The sequence below is a fragment of the Bos taurus genome, chromosome 24, assembly GCF_002263795.3.
Source record: "Bos taurus isolate L1 Dominette 01449 registration number 42190680 breed Hereford chromosome 24, ARS-UCD2.0, whole genome shotgun sequence".
Lineage (NCBI taxonomy): Eukaryota > Metazoa > Chordata > Mammalia > Artiodactyla > Bovidae > Bos > Bos taurus.
This window is the reverse complement of record NC_037351.1, coordinates 47,960,240-47,976,332: the sequence shown is the minus strand read 5'-3', so window position 1 is coordinate 47,976,332 and position 16,093 is coordinate 47,960,240. Positions and strand designations below refer to the sequence as shown.

At 50.6% G+C, this 16,093-nt stretch overlaps 1 protein-coding gene across 6 annotated transcripts in view; it reads left to right on the top strand.

Moving 5' to 3' along the window:
• Nucleotides 1–16,093, top strand: part of ZBTB7C (zinc finger and BTB domain containing 7C) — a 382,751-nt gene that overhangs the window by 98,995 nt on the left and 267,663 nt on the right. Inside the window, exon 1 of one of the 6 annotated variants that reach the window (XM_059881080.1) lies at nt 8,858–9,366. The exons of 4 other annotated variants lie outside the window; for them this stretch is intronic. The gene's annotated coding sequence lies outside the window, so the exon portion shown is untranslated. Of the gene's footprint in view, nt 1–8,857; nt 9,367–16,093 lie in introns of those variants that run through there. One more of the 6 variants, XM_024984591.2, reaches the window with a different exon arrangement.

Below are 16,093 nucleotides of genomic sequence, written 5' to 3'. Positions count from 1 at the left end.
GTTTCTGTTCAGAGCTGTAGGGGCTGGGATGTTGACTCACTTCGTCTGTATGACGGTGATGGTGACAGAGAGTGCTGACCTCAGGGCTGTACGACGGTGATGGTAACAGAGTGCTGACCTCAGGCTGCTGTGAGGATGTGTATTAAGCTTGGCACATGGCTGTCACCTAGCAGGAGACTATACTGTCAGCTAACAGCACCAGTGCTTTGCACATGGGCTCTGGACTTGGCATTTTCAGAGCTGGACCTTCAGGGGCATCTTCATCTGGAGTCCCGGGTGGACACAGGACTTTTGGGGAGATGTTGTGTTTCTGGAATCTGAAGTCTGGGTGGAGCTGGCCTAGAGGCCTTGGTCAAAACAGTAGACACCGTCTTGTATCAGTTTCTGTGTTCAGAAATGATGATGTTGCCTGCTCCCTAAAGGTGTTAACCTTGGTCATTATGTCCATCTAGGGACAGGGCTTTAGCCAAAGGTTTTGGACAGGGCAACGTTTGTGGAGCATCTTCTGTGTGCTGTGTATGTGTGTGAGCTCAGTCGTGTCTGACTCTTTGTGACCCCATGGACTTAGCCCAGCGGGCTCCCGTGCCCATGGACTTTTGCAGGCAAGAGTACTGGAGTGGGTTGCCATTTCCTGCTCTAGGGGATCTTTCTGACCCAGGGATCAAATCTGAGTCTCTTGCATCTTCTACATTGGTAGGCAGATTCTTTACCACTGTGCTATCTTTGCGCAATATGTGTTCACATTTATTGCTTTACACAATTCTCACAGCAACTATGTGTGATGGATACACATATCCTCATTTTACCGAAGCTCAGAGAGGCCTGGCAACTTGCTCAAGGTCACGCAGGAGTACCAGGTCTCTTGACTTTGCACCATACCACAGCCACCTCCTGGCAGGTATAACCTGTGGCTTCCTGCCTAGGCAGACACCCATGCCTGACTTTAATCAACGCTCATTCTTTGGACAATCCTGACTCTACTTCATCTGTGAGGAGGGGAACTGAGTACAGGAGTGTTTCTGGAGTCCCAGTGCCAGCACTGTGTGTCCCTGGGGGCTGGCGGTGGTGGCCAAGCTGTGAGTGGGAAGGATGGGGAGCCCGTTGTTAGGTTTTTAGGGCTGGACAGTCAGGGATGTGAACTTCCAGGGGCAAGAGGGGTGGAGTCAGCAGGGGCAGCTGATCCTCCCTGAATGGGGCTGGGCTGGGGGCTTTAGGCACTTAGGTTGTACTCAAAGCTACCCCTCCATCCACAAGACCTATCCCCAAGGGTTTGTTCATTGACTTCTTTCCATTTTGTGTTATACTCTGGAGGAGGGGGTCATGAAGCTAACGGAGCCCCGCTAAGGGTCAGAGCGAGACACAGGTTCACCTAGCCTGGACTCTCTGGACAGCTGGATGGAGCAGAGTGGGGGTCAAACTCTGCAGCACCCACCCCGAGAGGCTGACCCATCACGCCCATTAGGAGCTGCCATTTCACTGGGAGTTTGGGATTTGGGGCTGGTTCCAGTCTACCTCCTTACTTTCCACTTTGCTTAAAGCAGGAAGTGGCTTCTTAGGGGTCCAAGGCTTAGTAAAAGGCACAGAGTGGGCTCTTGCACAAAGATGGGGATCTTTGCACCAAGCAGGGCAGGGATGGGGCCTGGGGAGGAGAAGAAAATGGCATGACCTTGGACATAATAGGCCCTGGTGGGGATAACCTCCATTCCATTGTAAATCTGAGTTCCTGGTCCTCACCAGACATTAGAGAACCTTCGGTTGTTTCCCTGCATCCTGACAGGTGTTTAATTTTCAGAAGTCCCTGAGTCCTGTGAGCCTCATTCAGTATTGCTGGTCCAGATTTCCCCCCAGCAAATTTCCAGCTGTGGACAAGTGCTGGGTGTTTTTCTCAGCTCCCCAGTACCTGTTGATGCAGAAGTCTCTGGGTTTCCACTGTCTTCGCTCTGCTGCCTTCTGCAACCATACACATTTTATCCCAGCTCTAATTGGTGCTCTTGGAGGCATTCCCCAGGCAGATGATATGGTGGTGTTGACAGACCCAAACGAGGACAAGAGAAGGTTCCCTGCCCCCGGTCACCATGCCCTCCAGAGAGGACTTCAGTCATCCCAAGCAGCTGTGTAGACTCCAGGCGAGGAAGGGGAGCTGAGGGAACCATACCACTAACAGCCCTGTCAGGACGCTTCTGTTGGCTGCAAAGAGTGTCTGCCTGCCTGCCTACGCGTGAAGTCCCAGGAGAATGGCTCATTAAAAAGGAGGGCCAGCGCTTTGTGTGGCCTGCAGGCTGAACCCTTCTTCCAGCCATCAGGGGTCTCTGGAAGGGTGGGCTGGCCTGGAGAAAAGGGGGCACCTGTGGTCTCTTCTTCCTCTAGTCCCCAGGGAAGCTCAGCTGGAGACACCTTTCTGACTGGGGACCCCGTGCTGCCCCTACCTGCCGCCACCCATCATCCCCTGAACTAGTTCCAGCAGCTCTCAGCAAACTCAGCCCTTATTTGCAGTGACCCTCCCACCCGCTCGTCTCTCCTCTCCCCCCAGCACTGGCCTCCATGAAGAGGGTTGCCAGATAAAATGCAGGATGCCCAGCTAAAGTTGAGTTTCAGGTACACAGTGGGAAAAATATTGCACAGGACATGCTTGATCCAAAACTCATTTATCATTTACCTAAAATTCAAATTGAAGTGAAATTCAAATTCAGATTTAATCTTGAGTTTTTGTTTGCTCAATCTGGCAACTTCACCCACAAAGACATCTCCTCACAAGGGGGCTGGGCCCAAGAGGGATGATACGTGCATTCTCTGCCTTCCAGCCTCTGTGGGACCCGCTCTACTGACCGAGGCCCTGGAGACAGGATTCTTAATAAGACGTAGGCTTCCGGTGCCACTAGTGGTAAAGGACCTGCCTGCCAACGCAGGAGACAAAAGAGACACAGTTTTGATCCCTGGGTCGGGAAGATCCCCTGGAGGAGGGCATGGCAACCCACTCCAGTATTCTTGCCTGGAGAATCCCAGGGACAGAGGAGCCTGGCAGGCTACAGTCCATGGGGTGGCAAAGAGTCAGACACGACGGAAGCGACTTAGCGCGCATGTGCCATTCAGTAAGTCTGGAGGAGGGCGGAGGCTCTGCAGTTCTAACAGGCTTCCAGTGCAGTGCCATCGGTCCAAGGACTGTACTTCAAGTAGCAAGGACGCAGGGCAGTGATTGCGGGCCAACCACAGGCTCATGGGGAAGTGAGGGGAGGTGGGGTGGGACATGCGGGTCTGAAAACATTGCTGCTTGGAGTTTAGTCCGCCATTCGGAGCTAATTTATCTGGGGCAGGACCCAAGCAAGGGATTTTAACTTTTGTGTGTGTGTGTGGTAAAAAGTGTAACAAATTTTACCATCTTAACTGTTTGTAAGTGTACAGTTTATAGTGTTAAGTGTATTCACTTTATTGTGAAACAGCTCTCTAGAACTCTTGCATCTCTCAAATCTGACCCTCGTGCCTGTTAAACAACAACACCCTGTTCCTCCTTCCCTCCGGCCCTCGGTGCCACTTTCTGTTTTTATGAATTTGACCGCTTTTAGATGCCTCATGTATAATAATACAGTCTTCGTGTTTTTGTGACTGCTTTATTTCAATTAGCATAGTGTCCTCAAGATGCATGCGTGCTGTAGCATGTGATAGAGGATTTCCGTCCTTTTTAAAGCTGAATAACATTCCACTGTGTGTATGGACCACAGTTTACTTATCCACTCATCCATTGGTGGGCATTTGGGTTGCTTCTGTCTCTTTCTGTTGTGAAGAATGCTGCTGGGAACACGGATGTGCAACTTTCTCTTTGAGACCCTGCTTTCAATTCTTTTGGGTACGTAACTGAGAAATGAGATCGCTCAATTGTATGGTAGTTCCATTTTAAATGTTTGTAAATTAATGAATTTGAGGAATCACCATCCTCTTTTTCATAGTGGTTGCCCCATTTTACAGTCACACCAATGATGCAGAAGGGTTGCCATTTTTTCCACATCCTCTCCCCGGGTGAGTCGAATTCCCAGGCAGGCTTGAGAGCCACTTCCCTGGGCTCATTCTCGGCAGGTTCTCTCTGAGTTTTCCTAGGTATAAGATGAATCCATCCCACAGCTTTAGGGGGTCCTGTTCCTGTGAATGGTGCCACAGCTGGTCTGGGAAAGAGAGACCTATCTTTGAATTCACAGATTGAGTACTGTGTGACTTTGGGCAAGTCATTTAACCTCTCTGAGCCTCAGGTCCACACCTGTAAAGGGATAGGAGAGTATCAACTATAACGAAAGGAAGATTGGATGAACCATGCATGCAAGAGCTTCTGGGATTCATAAATAGCCATGGGAATGTCAGATGAGCTGACAGTAGGAACTGAGGGAAGAAGCTCAAGCATCTGTGGTCAGGAAGGCTCACGTGGAGTCAGCTGACACTTACTGAGGCACCCCTGCCCCGCGGCATCGTAGGAGAGCTTCTCTGTTCACTGTCACCCCAGCATCTCACCCAGCACTGGTTCTGTGTCTAACACACGGCTGAGCAATGATGTCTGGGATACTGTCCTGGCAGCCTGTGGCAGATGAACTCCTAGGGACAGGGAGAGTGACATGACCAGAGCTGACCGTTATGGAGCACTTGTTATGTGCCAGGCGCTCAGGTAAGCTCTTAATTCTCCCAACGTTGCTGTGAGGTGGGTGCTGTTATTACCTTTGCTGTTCGTACGAGGCACAGAGCATTTAAGAAGCCTGCCCAAAGTTCCATGGCTCGAAAGCAGCAGAGCTGGGGTTTGAACCCAGGCAGTCTGAGTCCAGAAAATAGGCTGGTAAACATTGACCTTTATAAATAAAGAGCCACAGGTGTGTAAAACCATGATCTAAAGAATCATCACTTGGCTGCTTGCTGGAGGAGCAGAACTGAGTGGTGACCCTGTGAGTAACATGATTAACTGTGGTGTGGGGTGACCAGGCAAGACCAGGAGGACAAGCTTTCTGGGGCAGGGCCAGTGCTGGGAAGGGTGGGATGGACATCCACTGCCTGCTTGGCCTCAGGGAGGTCCTGTCTGAGATCTGGGATGAGCCTGAGGGTCGGGCAGAGAAGTGGGCCAGCTGGTTGCAAGACCCAGGAGGAACTGGGGCTCCAGGATGCGGCTAAAGCCTGGGCATGTGGATTGGACGCTACCTGAGAGCTCCTTCGATGCCCCTGACAAGGGTCAGGTCAGGAGGTCAGAACTGGCTCTGTAGGGGAAGAAGTCCTGATGCCATCCTTGAGTGACGGGCAGAAGCTAGACAAGCAGATAGGAGGTTACCGATGCCCTTAGAAGATGGGAGAACTGAGGCAGAAGTACAGAGATTCTTGCCTTGACCTGGAAGACTAACTCATTGGGGAATTTCAGGAGTCAAAGCAAGCTTCTGGGGAAGAAATATTTGGTCCAAGGTGGCTGCTGTTTCTACTTGTCTTATCAATGAAGAAAAATCAGAATAAAGGCAAATATTAATGAATAATTTTTCCATACATAAGCCTTGCATGCCTTCTGGATCCCTTCTGCTCCCTGGCTTTCCATGCGAGGTACCAGCTAAGACCACAGATTTGGTGTCAGTCACAGGTTAGTTCGAGTCCCATCCCAGTCACTGAATAGCTGTGTGTTCTTGGGCAACTTACTTGACCTCTCTGAACCTCGATTTTCTTATCTGTTGTGCAGGGATTGTCCTGAGCATTGAAGGATATTTAGCAGTATCCCTGACCTCTCTCTTCTAGATGCCAGTAACACCATCCCAACTCCTGAGTTGGTGACAACTAAAAATGTCTTCAGCGATTGCCAGATGTCCCCTGGAGGCAAAACTGCCCACAACTGGGAACTGCTGTCATAGTCCCTGGCTCCATTTTAGGCAGAAAAGGGTGAAATTCCATTTACTCTGTTTTGATTCATTTATTTGATAGTCATTTGCCATGCACCTGCTATGTGATGGACACAGGGAGGGGGGTTCAGTGGTGAGCCAGGCAGTTCACGTGTCCTCAGCGGCTCACACCATGGGGAGGGCGTGGCTGCTGTGGGAACACACTGATGACATGCGTAATCCTGGGCTTTTCTTTGGAAAACGGGCAGGAGGGCAGGGAGGTGGTCAGAGATAGCTCTGGGCTTGACCTGCAGGTGCCAGACCTTTTTCCTTTCCTGTTGTTGATGGAATGAATCTGGGAATCGTTATTAAAGGTTGCTTATGACATAACTGAGGGCCCAAATTGGCTGAAAAGATGTGCACTAATTTATCATACGGGGGGCAGGCAGTTACTTCATGTTGACACTTGGAGCTGGGCATGTGAGGCCTGCTGCTGTGTCTCCTAGAAACGGCAGTACTGTAGAGACAGGTGGGCTTACCAGGTCACCCCACAGAAGGAGTTGCTGCTACTAACCTGAGTTGCCAAGTGTGATGTGCCCACACCTCGGTCTCCCCAGAGACTCGGGCTGGCGGGGAAGCAGAGGAAGAGAAACTCAGGGGCTTTGAGGCCCAAAAACCTGTTTTGAAAGAAAACTTGGGAAAGTAATTTGCCTGCCCACGCTTGTAGGCTTGGGCGGACAGCACCTTTCCTAGGCCTTCTGAAATAAGGCTGCTTGCCATCCTTTGAAGAAAAAAAGAAAAGAAAAAGAAAAAAGTCTGCCCCTCACTTAGAAGAAAGAAAGAAAGGCTGGGTGTCCCAACAGTAGCCTTTCTTTGGGAGTCTTGGATGTCGCTCTTTTTTCAGCTTAAATCTATTTCTTGAGAATCCAGACCTTCATGAACAGTCTGGAAAACAGAAAGTGGCAGGAATAATTTTCCTTTGTTCAGAGGGAGTGGCAATAAATGGGAGGAGAAAGGGACAACAGAGGATGAGATGGTTGGATGGCATCACTAACTTGATGGACATGAGTTTAGGCAAGCTCTGGGAGTTGGTGATGGACAGGGAAGGCTGGCGTGCTGCAGTCCATGGAGTCGCAGAGAGTCAGACACGACTGAGGGACTAAACTGAACTGAACTGAAAAAAACCTCCTAGTAATAATGACAACAGCTGTGATTAAAGAAAGGCAATGGGTGGTGGAAAGTAGCAATGGCATTTTGAGCACCTGCTGTGCCAGCTTGCTTTGCTATGTAGCTCATTGCAGATCCTTTCAAAACAGGTCTCACTGTCCCATCTCTGAGCTGGAAGACGAAAGTCCAATGTTGCCCAGCTGGCACTTGGTGAAGCCAGGATGCAGATCCTAGTCTAGGAAGAAATGAGAAAAACCAGTATAATGTAGTGAATTTTTCACTCTAAGATTAAATTGATCTCTCTTCAAAGGGTTGTCCCTTATTCTGAGATTTATGTCCTTCCAGTATTTTTGGTAATAAGATGCACTATCTTGTATTCATTTAGCCATGCCTCATGGCTTCTGGAATCTTAGTTCCCTGACCAGGGATTGAACTTGGGCCCTCAGCAGGGAGAACACGGAATCCTAAGTACTGGACCACCAGGAATTTCCTGCTGCACTATCTTTCATAGCTGTGGAGGCAGTAAATGTTGCCTACATGAAAATTTGGTACTCTCCCCTTAAAATCTTTATTTCCCAGGTTTGTGAAACTCCTCAGTCTGTTCAATTTAGAGGGTGATGCTCTGCCAGGAACAATCCCGGCTACCATTTTCTCTAAGAAGCAGCCACTGTCCCAACTCATGTGCTTCTCTGCCTTCCTTAGATTTTTGCTTAGGGTTGTGGATTTGTCAGAGAGGGAGAGTGAGGAGGAGGAGAAATCAGGAAAAATGATAAGTGACAACCCTTAGGGCAGCAGTGGTTTTCTAAGAAAAGATCGTAATTCTGTTGAAAATTGCTGGAGCAGAGAGTGCGGTCCAAGTAGGCATATGCAAATTATATGCAGATCACACACGGCCCTCCTATTTTATAACCTGGATGTCCCCCTTGGGAAAATGCTAATGGAGACTAGTGGTCTCCGGCAAGCCTCCCTTGCTGATCTCCAGGAGTCTGGCCCTAATTAACAAGTATTTTCCTGGCAGTGTGGGGCTCCAGTGATCTTAATTTTCATCCTCTTTCCCCCTCCCTCATCTTCATAGCCTGTGGCTGAGCCTCAGAGGGCTCTTCTAATTCAATGGCACATGTTGTGGGGAACATGGCCAGAGTCCTGACCTGGAAAGTTCTAGAATCCTCAGCTAGACCTTACTTTCTATAGGGTTCCTAGGGTCCCAGCCCAGTTGACTGTGAGGGAAGGGGCTGCTTAAAGCATTGGCTGGCAGACTTGTGCATGCATCAGAATGATGTGAAGTGCTTGTTTACGCATTGCTGGGCTCCACCCCAGGGTTACAGATTCACAAGGTCTGGGATGGGCTGGAAAACTGGCATTTCCATTAAGTTCCCAGACCACAGACCTAAACACCACTGGCCTAGGGTGACTTGAAATGTGGTCCCTGGGTAACAGGTTGTTACCAGTCTGTCTAGAAATTAAGAATAAATATTTAGAAACTTTTCTTGAAATGTAATATTGCTACAACATCTAAGTACATGATTTTTCTTCTATTAATTTTTATTTTACTTCCCCAAATTATTGGTCTCTGATAGTTTAGGAGTTAAAAAAAAAAAAAAAAAACAACCAGCAAGTCTTTTGCCACAGATAGCAATTTGGGAACTCTGGCCAAGAGGGGCCAGGCACTCTAGGGCAGTCCTTGGCTGGCAGGAGAACTGGAGTGCCCATCCAGAAACTGAGGCTCTGGGCAGGCTGGGCATGCAGTGGACCAGCTCCAGAAGTGTTTGCCAACGTGTTGGGGGTGGTGGGAGGCTGGGGGAAGGACAGGGTGTTGGTTGTTATGGTGACTGGTGGGGGGGGCAGAAAACTGGCATATAGTGGCTGAGGGCTGGGCACGGGCACCGTGGAGACTTGTCCTGCCCTCAATGCCAGTTGAACCCCTGTAGAAAAACAATGGGGAGGATGGAGCTAAGCAGCTGGCCCCACTCCAGACCCCCTGCCCTGCCTTGGGGATGGGTGGACCTAGGGGCAGGGAGCAGGGTGGGGGCTGCACTGGTCAGAACCGGCTCAACCAGAGTGCCTTTGTTTGTACATGGTAACTACGTGTGCGCGTGTGTGCATGGCCTTTCACAGATGGCAACGATACATTGGTTGGTGCCTCACAGGTACCTCTTGCTTCAAGCAAAACCAGCATCCAAAAGCTTCAAAGTAGAAAAGGGGTAGATTGGCGGAGGGTGATAAGGCTAATTTTTTTTTTTTTTAAAGATTAACTGTAGGAGTCTCTGCTACATAAAAAATTGTACCAAAAAGTGTAGTCTCCTCCGGCGTCCAGGACAGCTGTTTGTGTAAAGTAAGGGATACCTGTTCTTACAGAGGAAGGTGGCAGAATCTAAAGGTGGGTACGACTTTAGATGGCCTTGTAAATTGCTTGGAAGGCTCTAACGGCAATAAATGCCGCCTTAATAAGTAGTTGCAGCTCGATGGGATCCGGCCTGAGTCTGGGACTTGGCAGCCTATTTTATCGTTGCCCCTCAGCAGCCCCCTAGCCTGGGGCCGGTCCTTTCCAGCCAGGAGAGAAAGTTTTGTGATTCCGGCCTGCTGTCTTTGTAGATAGTGTTTGACATTTTATGGTGACAGTGTGAGAAGTAATTAGTTGTCTTGTGCCTTTGGGCGTCCGAGGAGGCCACTGGCTCTCCAGGCTTGGAGTCATAGAGTGCAGAGCCTGAAAGGGGCTTAGCATTCATCAACCCCTCATTTTATAGGGTGGAAACTGAGGCCCTGGAGGCCCCGAATCCGCCCCGAGTGGACCTTGTGTTAAGGCAGGCAGTGGGCCTATTGTTGGAGGCTTACCATGTAATTAATGGGGTTTGGAGCAATTACACGGACAGTAAAGCCCCTCGTTTGTTTCTTGTGCCAGGCCCGAGATTCCTTAGGAGGGTGGAGCAGGAGGGTGGAGGGAAGGTGGTAAGAAGGTGGCAGATAGTTGGCAGATAGCTCTTGCCAGGCCTGCTCCGTGGAACCCGCTGGCTTACGTTTTTATACTGTGCTCCTCGGAGGATTCCGGCACACCGTGAGTATCAGCACGAGGTGCCCCACCTACTTTTTCTCTGGGGCTAATTCTTGTTGGCTTTTAATGCTGGGCTGTAAGGAGCCTGCTCTTCTATTTCTTCTCTTTTTTTTTTTCAAGTGAACACTGAGTAAGAAATCATGAAAGTTGGCATCATTCTAGGGTGGGGGTTCCTGCACCTTCCTGGGCCCTGGGGACAGTTGTTGAGGCAGAGCTGGAAGTCACTGACTGGGGAGGGGAGTGGGGACCTGGGCTGATGAGATCAGCACACTGAATGCTTGCAGCTCTGTGGGATTCCATGTCAGGCCCCTGAATTCACCCATTCAGTCAACAAGTATTTACTGAGCATCTATTATTTCCCAGGCACTGTGCTAACTGCTGGCAATGTATGGCGGTGAAGGCTGCCCAGCGGTGTGACTGCACTTAATGCCACTGAACTGCACACTTGAATACTTGAGTGGGAAATTTCACGTTGTGTATATTTTACAATGATAAGGATAAAAGAGAGGGAGAGAGCAAAATAGGATAAGGTCCCTGATTCCCGGAGGGTGCTGGTCCTTTGCAAACTCCCTGACAGGACCTGGAGCCTGAAGAGTGGGGGTTAATGGCCACCCATGGAAGGGGTCAGTGGGAGACCCTGGGAGGCCGGAGTGCCCAGGGTAGGCTGAAGACGGGGCGTCTCGCAGGAATCACCCAACGGCATGCTCACGAAAGGAGCTGTCTGTGCAACAGAGGATGCTGTCTTTAAATACATTTCTTGTGAAAACATGTTTTTGAGATGTCGTCCCCACAGGGCCAGTGCTCAGACTTGGCTTTTCTGTTGAAACTACTGTTTGTTCACAGAAATTTTAAGTGGTGAAAACCTTGGCGCTGCAACCATGGTGACACCCCGGAGCTCAGCTTCTAGTTTTCTTCTTTCTGGAATGTGTTCCTGAGAGTTTCTTTTTCTTTTTCAAAAACATGGCTGGCGTGGGGACTCCACAGCCTCATGGTTTTCTTGTTGCTTCCTGTGGATTGGCCATTCATGCCTGTGCCACGGTGCTGGGAGCCTGGATGGTGACCTCTGGGCCTCAGTTTCTCCATCTTAGGAGGCTGGGAGCGCTTGTGATTGGGGGACGTGGCCTGGCCTGCAGTCCCTCTTGTAACTCACCTTGTGTGTTACCACTCATTTGAGTATTAGCTCCTCCTAACTTCCAATGAAACATGCGATGCGGTTTAACATTTCCCACCTGTCAGTGTTCTCACGCGCGTCACCAGGAGCAGGGCACCTCCTCTTCCTCTGCTTGTCGTGTCTCTTATGGTGCCAGGCACATGGCTGGTGCCCTGCAGACACTCGGTTGATTGAGCAGTCTGTCTGTAAAGCCACGGTCTGAGGGGTATTTCCGAGGGTAACCTTTTTAATTTGCCCGCAGAGCCACCACACTCCCATCCTTTGAGCCAGGAGCATTCGGGGCGGGCCTGTCCTGCTTGAATCCAACATTCCCCAGTAGGTCTTTTACGATTTCGTTTTGGAACCTTAAGCTCCGGCCTCTTCAGATGGTCTCAGGCAGTCCATGCCAGGTCACCCAGCAACAGCCATTCAGATAATTACACGGGTTTCAAATTGTTCACCACTTTACGTCCTCAAAGCAATTTCAGAATCAATTTGAGGTTTGACAGGGAGCCGGTGGAGGCCTTGCAGCCCAGGGATGGTGCGTGGGTCCTGCTTAGCGCTTGTTATCATTCCAGCGGCAGGATCCGAGCACCTGGGGAGTAGGCCGCTGTCCTCTCTTGCCACTCGGGAAAGAAAAATCAATCAATCAATCAATGAGCACACACCTAATTAAAGGTAACAAAGGCTCTGGGCTCTTCCTCCCTCCCTGTGCTGTCAGGCCTGCAGAGCGCCAGAAGGAAAACCAGCCTTGTCTCAAACAGGATTCAAATAAAGTCCTGGTGTCAGAAATCAAATCTAGCAAGACTATCTTTTTTTAACAACAGGTCCCTACCCCATTCTGGAGTGGAGAACCCCTTCCAAGGTGCAGCCTTAACATGGGTCTAGATAGCTCCTCAGCTCTCAGTAGAATAAGGACCCCAGGCTGCCCTTGTTTTGTGAGCAAGTCAACCTAACCCCTCGTGCACTGGAGAACAGTAGGAGAGGCAGCCTGGCGTATCCTCTGTGCCCCGCAGGCCCTGCACACAGAGGCTGCAGAGTGTGGTAGTCAAGGTGTGGGCTCCAGGGACCGATGGCCTGGGTTCCTTCCTGGCTCTGCCACTCAGCACTCCAACCCCCACCCTGGCTGGGGAACCCAAAGCTAGTTGCCCCAAGACCTTCATCTGCAAAATGGGAGCAGTCATAGCTCCCATCTCTGGAATCATGGAAGGATTACACAAATTACTCTGTGTGAAAACAATACCTGGCCCAGACTAAGGTCTTGTTATTCGTATCACAGAACCATTTCCCTAACCAGCAACTGGTAAAGCTATTCTTTACTTTGCAAGGGGCAAGATAAGTTTATTTTTGGTTCTACTTTGCAGTGGGAAGATAGAGGCCCAGAGGTGAGTTAACCCAGGTCACAAAGCAAAGTGGATGTGGAGAGAGCCTGGGATTGAGGCCCGGTCACCCCCTCCTCCCAGTCTCTCTGGGGTCTCGTCTCCAACCTTCTAAGGAGCCTTGCTGAGATCTTTCACCCCAATCTCTAGTCTCATGGCCAATATAAATTCGAAACAGCAGCCCTGTGCTGTATTTTGTATTTTAGCTTCTTATGCAGGAGGAATGAACTTGCAGAATTTCAGGAACTTCTCTTGGGTCAGCCAGGTATTTGGGGAGGGCCCTGCTGTCACAGGGCTTCTGAAGTGGCTCAGTGGTAAAGAATCTGCCTGCCAGTGCGAGAGATGTGAGTTCGATCCCTGGGTTGGGAAGATCTCTTGGAGTAGGAAATGGCACCCCACTCCAGCATTCTTGCCTGGAGAATCCCATGGACAGAGGAGCCTGGTGGACTACAGTCCATAGGGTTGCAAAGAGTTGGAGGTACTGAGTGTCTGAGTATGCACACTGCTGTCACACAATGTGGCATTATCTTTTCAGTCTGTACTCCCCACCGACCCTGCCTTGTAGATCCTTGGGATTAAAAGGATCATCAGAACATCTGAGATCTTGTCCAAGGCAGGCTGGGAGTCTATGGTCATTACCTTTTATTTTGGAAACCTAAGAGTAGGCTGTTAGAGCTAACTTATCTTCTCCCCCTCCTCCAGTCTACTGAGAGAGCCGGTCATGAGCTAGATGCAAACAGCATCACTGGGTACCTGGAAGTCATGAAATTCAAAGACAGGTTCCCACAGTGGTTGCAGATTGGCCCTATTGCCCGGGTGCCGGCTGAGGGCCTCCTGGTGATAGGAAGGTGAAGGTGAGGCATGGAAGCTTTTGCGAGGGGTTATGCATGCTGTCCGGCTAGCACAACACTGCTTCTGTTCTCCCATTTCTTGCATCATTCCCAGCACCAGTGAACATGAAGGGGACACTAAGCTCTAAAAGCAAAACACTGTGCTTGGCTTATGGGCTCTGGGGTTACCCAGGGAAGTGGATCCTGATGCACCCAGACTGGAGGGTACATTCACAGGTTGAATCTGCAGACAGCGAACAGTAGTGGTTCTCACACACCGGCCGGGGCCAGAGCTTTACTGGGACTTGGTGTCGCTCTCAGCAAACTGGAAGTCAGTTTTGCAGTGTGGTTTTTGGAAAGGGCCTTTGTGGAGGGATGTCGAGAGGTTCAAGTTCAAATTCAAGCATCCCCATCCGGCCTAGCCACTGCTAGTTTACCGCGATAACGCAGACATCGATCTGGCTGGACTTCACCAGCTCTCTGTTATCGTACATGCAGCGAAGAGAAAAATTATTATTTTACCTGCTGGCATTAGTGCTCTCCTAGGGCAGAAACTGCTTTCACTTAAGAACTACCTTGATAGGTCATTCGGGTGAGAGATGAGGCCTTGAGGCCATGAGCAGAAAGAGAAAAAATAGAGAAGTCCTCTATAAATACAAGCAGAAATGGTGGGAAAGGAGGGAGAGAGGGAGGGTCCTGGCTGGAGGCTGGGACTGAGTTCAGGGAAGTGGCCGAGGGAGTGTCAGAGAACGAGAGGCATCTGCTCTTTAGTTTAACATTCCTGGTGACAGTGACGTGTTAGTCTCTCAGTCGTGTCTGACTCTCTGCGATCCCCTGGGCTGTAGCCCGCCAGGCTCCTCTGTCCAAGGGATTCACCAGGCAAGAATACTGGAGTGGGTAGACATGCCCTTCTCCAGGAGAGCTTCCTGACCCAGAGATCAAACCTGGGTCTCCTGCATTGCAGGCAGATTCTTTACCTTCTGAGCCACCAGGGCAGCCCATGGCCCTCCCCATCTCCTCTCAGCTGTGTCTCCGTTGGTGTCTACTCCTCAATGACCGGTGTGTGTGCCAAGAGGGGCTGGGCCTCCTGCGTGGGGACGACAGGATAGAGCATCCTCAGTTGGCAAAAGAGGGGGAGGAATTCTGTTATAGATCTGTGTGGGGATAACAAGGAATCAAGGGGGGCAGGTCAAGAGATGGCAGGGGGAGCCCATCTTTGCAAGATGGGATGAAAGCTGCTTTTCAGATGTTTTCTGAAGCATCGGGTCTTTATTCCCTTAAGGCCTGTCCGTCAGGGTGCTGGCTGGTCTCCAGGAGGGTCGCTGGTGCCTTCCTCTCAGCTGGGAGCCATGGCGAGCACTTTCCATCACTGCCCCCCAACCCCTGTTCTCCTAAGCCAGCAAAGACAGAGAAATCAAAACAGAGCCTCACCACGCAAAGCCAGTGTAAGCTGAGATCTGGTAGAAAACAGCCAAGGCTTCTCACCCAGCATCATCCTGGTCAGTCTCTTTTCCCACAGTCTCCAGGAGAGCTGGCCATCCAATCTCTACTCAGATGTTCCCAGGACCAGGGCTCATCGGGCTGGAGGGCAGACCGTCCCGCTCTCAGACAGCTCGCTGTCAGGGGGTTCTTTGTGAGATCCAGGCACATTCTGTACCTACTTCCTGCCCCCCACCTCCCCACGCACCTCCCCAGCCGCTCATCACGGCTTGGCACTCAGACCCGCCTTCTGCATAGACATCGCTCCCTGTGGCTGCGACTGGCTATCCTGTCCTTAGAGTCCTTTTCTGGCTCAGTCTCTCCTGTCCCTCCCCCTTCCTCATCTGTCCTGGGTGTCTGGGTGCCCAACAACAGACTGATAATAGCATTCCTTGCTCAGGACAAGTAAGTAACATTATCAGGTCGGCATTATTCGGAGGGCATTTGCCGTGGATGGTCAAGAATGTGATTTTTTTTTCTTTTAATTTTCTGAAAACTTCCTAAAAGATAGATTGTGCCCAGCCTGCGCCCTGTCTGAGGTGTGTCTTCAGCTCAGGAACATCACTGTTTGTAACACACAGCTGTCTCATGGGCTCCTGTCCTGTCCCTGGCCTGGCGGTGCCCCTCTCCCCACCTTGCTGTGCTGCTCCTGGCTCCCTCTGCCCATCTGCTAATTCACAGCAGCCTTCCAGGGCTAGAGGGTGGACAGAGCAGGCATTGCTTAAATCTTATGGCTTGAAAGGAACTGGGGTGGCTTCCTCTACCTCTGCCCCTGCCCCCAACATTTTTGCTCCCCTATTTCTTTTCTGGATGTCACTCATCCCTTGGAATTGTTCCTGATCCTGCCCCACCCATCTCCAGCCCTGGATCTCTCAGGGAGTCTGAGTGCTAAGTCGCTTCAGTTGTGTCCAACTCTTTGTGACACCAAGGACCGTAGCCTGCCAGGCTCCTCTGTCCATGGGATTCTCCAGGCAAGAATCCTGGAGTCAGTAGCCGTTTCTTTCTCTAGGAGATCTTCCCCACCCAGGGATGGAACCCCGGGCCTCTTCTGTTTCTGCATTGGCAGGAGGGTTCTTTACCATTGGCTCCACGGGTTCAATCCCTGGTCTCTCTCAGGAAGCCTTCCTGCTTAATATCTGCCTGGAGCATAGAAAGAGCCCTGCCCTGGGGCTGGGAGACCAGTGTTCTCATCCTGGCCCTTTGGCTTACCAGCTCTG